This window comes from Neltuma alba, unplaced genomic scaffold (genome assembly GCF_004799145.2).
Source record: "Neltuma alba isolate B1F8T4 unplaced genomic scaffold, ASM479914v2 tig00011773_pilon, whole genome shotgun sequence".
Classification (NCBI taxonomy): domain Eukaryota; kingdom Viridiplantae; phylum Streptophyta; class Magnoliopsida; order Fabales; family Fabaceae; genus Neltuma; species Neltuma alba.
This window is the reverse complement of record NW_021636396.1, coordinates 200,827-211,366: the sequence shown is the minus strand read 5'-3', so window position 1 is coordinate 211,366 and position 10,540 is coordinate 200,827.

Genomic DNA, 10,540 nt, shown 5'->3' with positions numbered 1-10,540 from the left:
CGTGCACTATGGTCTTGTTGTCTCTGTCCCTCCGGGCCCCAATCAGGATTTCCAGCAAATTCATCTCGGAATTTTGCTTTATACTAACTCTGATTCTTAATATAAAAATTAGTTTATTTTTTATTTTAATTTTAGGTACTACTTCCAATTTTTAATATAAGATCTTATTTGATTTTATTTTGATCCTAAATATAAGACTCCAATCCACTTTGTCTCTCATATTTATATATATTTTTAAAGTAACCCTTCTAATAATAAGAATTCTAGTCAATACACTTGATTAGCAAGGATATTTTAGGAAAGACAACACTTATTTAAGACAAATAACTAACTCAACTTACTTCCTTAGTCTCCTCAAATTGAATAAATCATATTTGAAACTTTAAATTATACTATCTCCAGTCTTTAATATAATACCTCGTTTGATTTTTATTTTCATCCTATATATAAGATCTCAATCTACTTTATCTGTCATATTTTTTTTCCAGGACAATCATTCTAATACTTTTAATCAATAAACTTGATTAACAAAGATATTTCAAGAAAGACAATACTTATTTATTACAAATAACTAATTTAAGTTATTTTCTTAATCTACTCAAACTGTCAACTAGTTCTTATATTTAAAATCGGAGATAGTATTTAATTTTTTTAAATTTCTTATCAAATATCATTTTGAAACTTTTCCAGAACCTCGTTATAGTCTAATGAGTACAGTGTCTCCTCCTAGACTTAAAAATATGACAAACTTTGTGAAATTTATGCAAAAACTATGGTAAAGAATGGAGCATCATGACCAGTTGCCAGCTATCCTTGAAGCATTTGGATATGGTTAAAAGGATGGACAACTGAATCATAACTTCACTTGCTTCCCTTCGCCTATTTAGTATTTTTCGTTTTTTTGCCACACGTATGTGTCCTCTTATTAGAAGCATTATTGGACAGTAACTATGGGTATATCTCCCAACAAAAATTCAAACTTCAATTTATTATATTGTAAGAGACTAACCACTTCTGTTTCGTCTAACTTTCGTTGGTCTTTTACCTATTTTAGTTGAAGTAATATATTTTTTTTGCTAAAACATAGGTATCCTCCTATTGGAGGCAATCTTACTCGAGGTATTGTTGGGCACTAAATGTGGATACCTCTCCCAGTAGGGATTCAAATATTGATTCGTCACGTTATGAGGGACTAGACCATTCTGCTAGACCCAAGTTGAAGTAATATATTTATGTACAAGAGAAATCACTTAGGCTTAGGCCTTTGCATCTAAGGCCCATTGTGGGCCTCCGCATTTTGATGGTTGTTTCATTGACCAGCTGTATCCTCACTTCAGACTGAACTCATTGCTTTAACATCATGGAAAACCTCCAACTGCTAACATTGTAGTTGAGACGAGACATGATTTCTAAGGAGGTATTTAGATAGAAATCAAACCATAATTTTAGAAGTACTTTTACAGTATATAAAGTAAATATATAAATAAGTTTATCTCATTTTACAGAAAAGTGGTTTTTAAAAGCACTTCTTTATGTTCCTAAACACCTCTTAAGTCTAGATGTTTGCAAAGAGTCAAAGACAATAAGTGCCACTCCCTCCTGATTCAAAATATAAAATAAATTATATTAGAGGGACTCTTTTTTTTGTGTGTAAGATAACACTTATTTTTTTTAAAATATTTAATGATTTTTTTAATTTTACCCTTAACATATATATTTTTTCTTTTTAATTTATTTATTGTATACTTTACTAGTTTACTTATTTGCTTCAATTAGTAAAGGTATACTTAAAAAAATACATGCCTTATATATTTATTGTTTTAAATTAATTTTAGCTAATTTTTTTATAAATATAAATAAATAAAGTTTATTTTATATTTTGAATAAAAAGAAATATTATAGGAAAAATGACAAAAAAGGCCATTGAAATAGAAAAATTACATATAGAGATCTGTTTACAAAAATTGTTGTCAAAACGCATACTAATGTTGTCATAAATTTTTATTTGTAATTTTTTTATTTCTGCGGTCTCTTTTTATCATTTTCCTAATATGTTAGTGCTGCATTGGCTAATCAGAACAGTATGCTATGTTTTATTGATGAGAAAAGCGGACTCCATAGACGGTGGTTGCTTCCATTCTATTGAGCTGCGGGATATATTTACGTAAAGATGAAAATTAAATTATAATTTTAAAAATAATTTTACAGTATATAAAATAAATACGTGAGAAAAATTTTATTTTGATTTAAAAATTATTTTTAAAAACATCCAAATACCTTCTAAAAAGAAGATATTGCTTTTCTGGTAGAATAAGATGACATAAAGCAGCTTGGCAGTTACATTATGTTGATAAAGATGAAGATATTGTTGTTGCTGCATTTGACAATTCATAAATAGTGCTATCTCTAGTAGTTAATATAAAAATTTATTTGATTTTTATTTTGATCATAAATAAAAGATCCTAATCCACTTTATTTTTCATATTTATCTATTTTTTAAAATAATCTTTGTAATAATGATAATTTTAACCAATGCACTTGATTAATAACTAGTAAGGATGTTTTAAGAGAAGCAATACTTATTTATTATAAATAACTAACTTAAATAATTTTTTTAATTTATTTAAATTAGTCAACTAGTTCTCATATTAAGAATTAGAAGTAGTACATACGGAAACAATAATTATATCATGTTGATAAAAAATAATACTGCCTATCGCATGTTCCAATCCACTCGAATTGTAAGATGTTGAGTTGATTTTTCAAAAACCAATATCATCCTATTTCATTAATAATCAATAGCAGCTATCAAAGGCACATAATTGAATTTCAATCCCCACAATGATGTATAATAATCATAACCATTAAATTTTATCTAATTAATCTATTATGAAATATGTATTCAATCATTTTACTTTTCTTGTGCAATATGTAAGGACGTTAAGAATTTATAAAATTTGAATGTTGAACATTATAAATGCATATTTGGTTAAACTTATAAAAAAATTTTATTTTTTATGTCAATAAAAACTGGTTTGCATTTTATAAAAAAATCATTCGGCAAAATAATGACCATAATATAATTAGAAAAGATTATACTATGGCATTAGATTTGTCTTCTTCTTCTTTTTTTTCGCTTGATACAAATGATGTGGAAAAAAGTTGGGTCGTGATCTCTTAATTAACAATTTGATCTTTTCAAAAACGTTAAATAATAACAAAATAATGGTTAGGATTTCGATGGTCTTTATATGTAGGTGTATGGTCTTTGTTTTAACCTTATAATGGTAATATTTTTGCCCCAAGACTCAATCCAATCAGAAATAATAGAATAGAATCTCAAGACAATCCTAACGGTAAAAAATCAAAATTTTTTAAAGGTCAAACCCTCTTAAGAGAAAAATAGGATAATGGGTCCATCTTCATTAACATGTATACCGATTGCAATATTAATGTCAAGCAACATAAAACAACAAAGGAAAGTTCTTATCGTTGAGAATTGCAAACAGAAATGGATATAAAAACCAAATATGAGATAAGAAAGTTTTAAAGATAAAATTAAAAAAAAAAAACACGCAACAGGGGCCCAAAAACAAACCAAAAAAAAAAAGCCACTATGGTTCATAAGCTGCTACTGTTCCACAGAAGAGCATTTTGAGTGGGGAGCTGGTAGTGAAAATAAGCCGGCTAGAAGTTGATTTTTACTCCTTTAATTTTATTTACAAGTCACTTTCAACATGTTTCACACAGATAAAAAAAATTTTAAATTTCGTTAACTTTCATTTAAAATTCAATAACTTTCTAATTTTATCTCTATTTAATATATATTATATTTCATGAGAACAAAATTAACACAATAATAAATGAAGTGTAAAATTATATATTTATGTCAAAAGCTTCTCTTTCTATCTTATAAATAGGATTAAAATTTTTTTTTTACCTTATAAGTAGAATTAGAGGAGTATTTAATATTATAGGTTTTAGGTTGATGTCCGACTCTTTTTTTTTCCTGGTATGCTACATACACTAAAAAACAATCCAAAATGCTACAGTTTCAAAAGTATTTAGCCGTATGCTATATTTAAAATCATGCTTCAAGTGAACAATTTTCAAAGTCATTTTTCTGATGAACGACTTCTCACCTTCTCTCCTAATAAATGAAAATGGAATGATTAGTATAATGATCTATCAATAATTTGAATGCAAAATCATAACTAAATAATGAAAGAAAAGTATTGATAATTACATAATAATATTAAAACTAATTGTGAAATGAGGATAAGATGTATATTAATTAAAAAAAAAAGAATAAATATTTTATTATAAAAAATAATAAATAAAAATTAAGTTTATAAGGAAAAAATTATCCATTTTACTGATAGTGACTTTCAGTATCACATCTTGCCCTCCTTCTCATATGTTGTGGCTGTTATTGTTATATGTCAACTTCTTGAGATTCAAGTGTTTCGTTTGTCTGTGTAGTTGGCGTGCTTAAATCAAACCAAGGTGATTCATTTAAATTTATAGATTGTCGAGGAGTAACAAATGCTTTATTTGATGATCCAGCATGTTCAAAAATAGAAACATTGTATTTAGTTGAAAGTAGTGTAGGATTATCTAACAAAGTTATGACCAATTAAAATTGAGAAGGATTGGCTAAGTTGGAAGGGGATGATGATGAGAGTGCCACGTAATGAGACTTAAGTTGTGTAAAATCGAGAGAGGTGAAGAGAGATGATGGTGAGGGTGATATGTCACAAGCCTGGGTAAAAATTAGAGGTTCTTGTTCCCCTGCATTTTTGTTTTCAATTATAGGTTGGGTAGACAAGTAACTGCCGCGTCGCTTGCTCAGTCTATCATGAGAAATTTGTGGCCAAAGCAGCTCAATTGTTCGTGGAGTAGACTGGGGGTTCATACTAATACATTGTTCTCTAAGTGCAAGTAAATGTTCTCTAAGTGCAAGTAAAATATTATGTTGGTTGCGAGTAACCTTGTCTCAATAATCAATATAACTAGAGCATGTTGAACAAGAATTAATTGATTACCTGTATAACTTATTTGTTATGTCAGACTGAAATAAACAATAAGATATAACGTAATAACACTTTTTGTGTAAAAGAAAATGATAGTAATTGTGGAAAAAGATTAAAAACTTATTACGCAACCTGTATCACCACTGATATGTTAAATCCATCGTCTTATATGTCTCCAATACCATTGCACGTACTAAGATGTTCGATCAAGTCCATCAAGTGCTATAGGAGCGTTAACAATTGCATGTGGCCATCTATCCCATACTTGAATGAAGTTTGAGTATTAGTTAATCCAATTTGTAGTTGTTCTACCTTGTAATTGCACCGTGTGCTAATTTCCAAAATGAACAGGTGTGGAAGGAATTGGTTGCTGACAACCAAATTGCCATAGTACATGATTAGGATGATGTCATTCTAATAATATTAAAACATATCAAAGGAACTGAAGCACGCCAAATTTTGGGTGTTGCCAAAAAATACTTAGGAATCAATTGGCACACATCAGGAGATTCATATGGTTGCCACATTATCTCGTCATTGGTCATTTTATCCAGAAAGCTCCTATATTGAAGTAAAGACACAACAAGTGGACAAGGATTTTGTCTCACCGATATTTATAAACTTCTTTTTTAATTAATTTTTTCCATGTGCTTTGTGAAGATTTGAAGCCATATGTCGTAGATAAAAAACATGATATGCATATGGTGGTTGCCATCCAACCGGGATTTGAGGAACAACAGCCAAAATTGAACGATGTCTATATGAAATTAAGCAAACTCTTGTTCTATCTTTTACAACACATTGTTGTACAAGGTGTAAAAACGACGTCTAAGCAGATCTTGTTTCCCCTTCAACAATAACATATACAAGTAGCACAACATTGTGGTCGCCATCTTATGATATTGCTATAAGCAATGTGCCCTTGTATTTTTCATATAAGAATATTCCATCAACTTGTATAATGGGCTTTAAATACGAAAATGCCTTTATTGATGGCTTGAATGCCCAAAAAATACGATGAAACATTTTAATTGGTTAACCATTTGTACTGACTTAAGAGCATTGTTTATTTGAAAAATATATGTATGACCCAGGCATGAAGTGTTAAACTGTAGCTAACCACTTTGGAAGTAAGGAATATGAGATCTCCCAATTCCCAAAAGCAATTGCAATTGCTAATTGTTTTGCCTTCCATGCCTTTCTATATGACACAGTATAACCAAATGTTAATTGTATTCTCTCAATAATTTGTGACATTTTCACATCTTGCTTGTCAGTTACCATTGCCACAATGCAAGATGATATAACATTTGTGTCCAATTTTGGATGGTCTTGAGTTAAGGATGTGCTCAAGCATGCATGACGCCTCACATATTTTGCAATTTGCCAATAGTTTATGCTTTCCTTTTTACAAGCCTCACTCTCCAATTGTAATTTTCTTCATAGTTAACACAATGATATTCTTCATACTTTTTACATGAATAATAGACCTTGAATGTATGATGAACTCGAGCAGAATATAGCTTGACTGTACATTTTAGAATTTGGACATTGCTAAATATTTTTTTTCAACATTTAACTCTTCATTGTCACTAATATTCAGAATATATTCTAATTCACCAAACTCAAGAGTTGTGCCCGACTTAACATGAATTTGTGACAAGGAAGCATTTACAACCTGATTTTGCTTGTTCATCTCATCATATACATTGTCGTTGTCACCATTATCACCCTTACTACCACCATTTAAATAAGAATCATATTCGTTTTCATCTTTAGATTCATTTATGATATCTTCTATGTGAGGAAGAGAACATGATGGTTCATTGTTCCCACCATCTATGGGAGGTTCAAATGGTTAGAAATTTTTCATGCGATCACTAAACATAGATTCTTGTTCCATAATGTTCACCCCACTGCTATTTGATGGGAACATATTTTCTACATAATCACCTATGGGTTGTGACTCAACATGGCCATTAGTAAATCACACATGTTAGCATACAACTTTGCACATGTTAATTGAGTTAAAAATATTCTAGTCACTTGCCACATTTACTTTATATTTGCATCATCTTCCAAATTGCATGCTTGGTATTGTGGTAGATTTATGCATGTAGGATATCTATATACTAAATTTGTCATGTTTTGACGGGGAGAAAATCGTAACTGTCATCCAATAACTTGCTTTAATTTGCCCAAGGTAATATTTTCGTTAACTTTGATAATTTTTACATTATTAGACTCAAATGTTATAACGGCTGGGTCATTAAAAATTCGTTTATTTGCGAATACACACACGAACTCCTTTCTATGATCCATTCTACTTCCTAATCATTAGTCAAGCAAAATTAAATCATACAAATAAGTTAACTCCACTGTACCATTACTTTTTACAAAATCAAGATTTATTAACCAAAGACACAATGGAATCCATATCTAGGGGACAAAACACAATAAAAACTGTATAATCCCAAATCATGAATTACTATAAAAAATGTGTTGTTGCTACTATTGGCAAAATATGTTAAAGTATAGCAAACAAACTTAATTTTAGATTTAGTAATTTTTAGATTCTTTTTTTAACCAATTTTCATAAATTATTTCTTTGTAATTAAAATAAAAAAAATAAGTTTAAGAAATAGAGATTTTTTTCCTTTTGTTTCTTCTGCTACTTGTTCGAGACAAAAGTATCATCAAGTGGTAAAACCCGAGGTTAAGTGGTGGCAGTTAAAGGGTGAGAAGCAGGAGTTATTCAAAAGGACTCTTTTGGAGGAAGAGATCGGGGAGTTGTAGAGAAATGTGAACATGATGTGGGAAGAGATTGCTACAAGGGTTCGTATGGTAGCTAAAGCAATTTTAGGAGAATCCAAAGGTTGTGTTCAGAGAGATAAAGAGACTTGGTGGTGGGATAAGAGTATGCAAGAGAAAGTCAGACAGAAAAGAGATTGTTTTAAGGACATACATTTCTGCAATAGTGTAGAAAATTGGAAAAAATATCGTTTGGCTAAAAAAGAGACGAAGAGAGCAGTGAGCGATGCATGTACTAAAGCCTATTAAGGATTTTATCAGGAGTTAGGAACAAAGGTGGGGGAAAAATTTACAAGATTGCGAAGCAAAAGGAGAGGAAAAAGAGAGATATAGACCAAGTGAAGTGTATAAAGGATGAAGATGGTAAAGTGCTAGTTATTGATGATGATATTAAGCATAGATAGGAGGCTTACTTTTACAAGTTGTTTAATGAGGGAAGCGAATGTGAGACTCAGGACTTATAGGATTTGCTAATTAGCGAAGATGATCGGAATTTGGCTTTTTACCGCAAGATCTGTATCGGAGAGGTTAAGGTAGCTCTCAAGAAAATGGATAATAGTAAAACCGTTGGGCCTGATGGTATTCCTATTGAAGTTTGGAAATATTTGGATAAGGAAGGTGAATTCTGGCTAACCAAAGTTTTTAATGAAATTTTATGCTCCAAGAATATGCCGGATGATTGGAGGAGAAGCATTTTAGTTCCTATTTACAAAAATAACGGAGACATTCAAAACGGTGCAAACTATAGAGGGATAAAACTTATGAGTCATACAATGAAGTTGTGGGAAAAAGTGATCAAACATAGGTTGAGGTTGGAGACTTCTATTTTGGAGAACCAATTTGGATTTATGCTAGGGAGATCCACAACTAAAGCAATCTATTTTCTAAGAGGGTTAATGGAAAGATATATGAGTAAAAAAAAGGAATTTACATATAGTTTTTGTTGAATTGGAAAAAGCTTATGATCTTGTGCCAAGAGAAGTACTTTAGAAGGCTTTGGAAAAGAAAGGTGTATGGGTCGCTTATATCAAAGTCATACAAGATATGTATGAGGGGGTAATTACTAGTGTAAGAACGCTTGGATGTGAGGCACATGACTTCCCCATTAAGATTGGCCTACATCAAGGATCTGCTTTAAGCCCTTATTTATTCGATGTTGTTCTGGATGTTCTAACTGAGCCTATCTAAGAAAGAATCCCTAAGTCCATGCTCTTCGCAGATGATATAGTTTTTATGGCAGAGTCAAAAGAAGAGATTAACTCTATATTGGAGTTATGGATAAGGATTTTGGAGTCGAAAGGTTTTTGCTTGAATAGAAACAAAACAGAATATATGCATTGCAATTTTGGAAGGAGGCAAATTAAAGCAATGGTGATTTGGAGGTGAAAATGGAGGATCAAATCATTTCTCAAGTATCAAAGTTTAAATAACTTGGATCCATTATATATGAGGATGGTGAAATTGATGGAGACGTTTCTCATGGAATACAAGCCAGTTGGTTGAAGTGGAGGAAGGCTACCAGAGTTATTTGAGATAAGAAGATACTTAAGAAGCTTAAGGGAAAATTTTATCGGACTGCTATAAGACCAGCTATGTTGTACGGTAGTGAATGCTGGGCGATAAAGGGAAAATAAGAGTACAAAGTTGGGGTAGTAGAAATGAAGATGTTGAAATGGATATGTGGTCATACAAGAAAAGATAAGATTCGAAATGAAAATATTAGAGTAAGAGTTGGTGTGGCGCCTATTCAAGAGAAAATGGTTGAAAATCGTTTAAGATGGTTTGGACATGTGCAGAGAAGGCCATTGGAGGCCCCGGTAAGAAGGGTAGATTAGACAATATGGAGTCCCATAAAAAAAGGCAGAGGAAGACTGAGAAGAATGCTGAATGAGGTCATTGAGCGAGACTTACTAGTCAACAACATATCTAAAGACTGATTTGTTGACAGAGCACGATGGCGTTGTATGATTCATATAGCCGACCCCACCTAGTGGGATAAGGCTTGTTGTTGTTGTTGTTGTTTCTTTTGCTACTTCTATAATTTTAGTTATATTAGGTATTAATTAATATATTGTTGCATTATATAAAACATGCTAAACAGATATCTTTTTAATATTAAAATTCTTTCTTGTAATATTATTTTAATAAATAACATATCATGAAGATTTTTTAAATTTTACGCATACATATATTATTTATACATTATAATATGTATTTACTATTTCATTATTTTTGTAAAATTTAATTTAATAAATGTCAATTTATTGCATGAAACTAAAAATTTAATTTGGTTAAAATCTTTTGGGCCAAAATAATTAGGTTGAAATGAAGGGTTCAAAAATAAAGATTTTTTCTCTAATTTTTTTTAAAGAATATTCAAGTAAAGGGAAGTTATGATCAACCCAGTTAAAAGGAATTGGTCATGGTTATCTGTCAAACCTATTTCATCCAATACAGTTATGAGTAGGAAAATCTTTGATTCAAAGCACATCATCATCGATTCAAAAATACAACATAGCAAATAGGGAAAAGGCAAAATGAAGAGAAGAAATTATGAGTGTTTTTCATTCATTTCAATTTTGCATTACTTATACCCTTTTTTTACCTAAAAAATATACAAAGCAATAGTTAACTTGAAGTGGGTAAACTTTTTTTTTTTCCTACCAACTTCTTACTTATCATTGTACCACAGATTT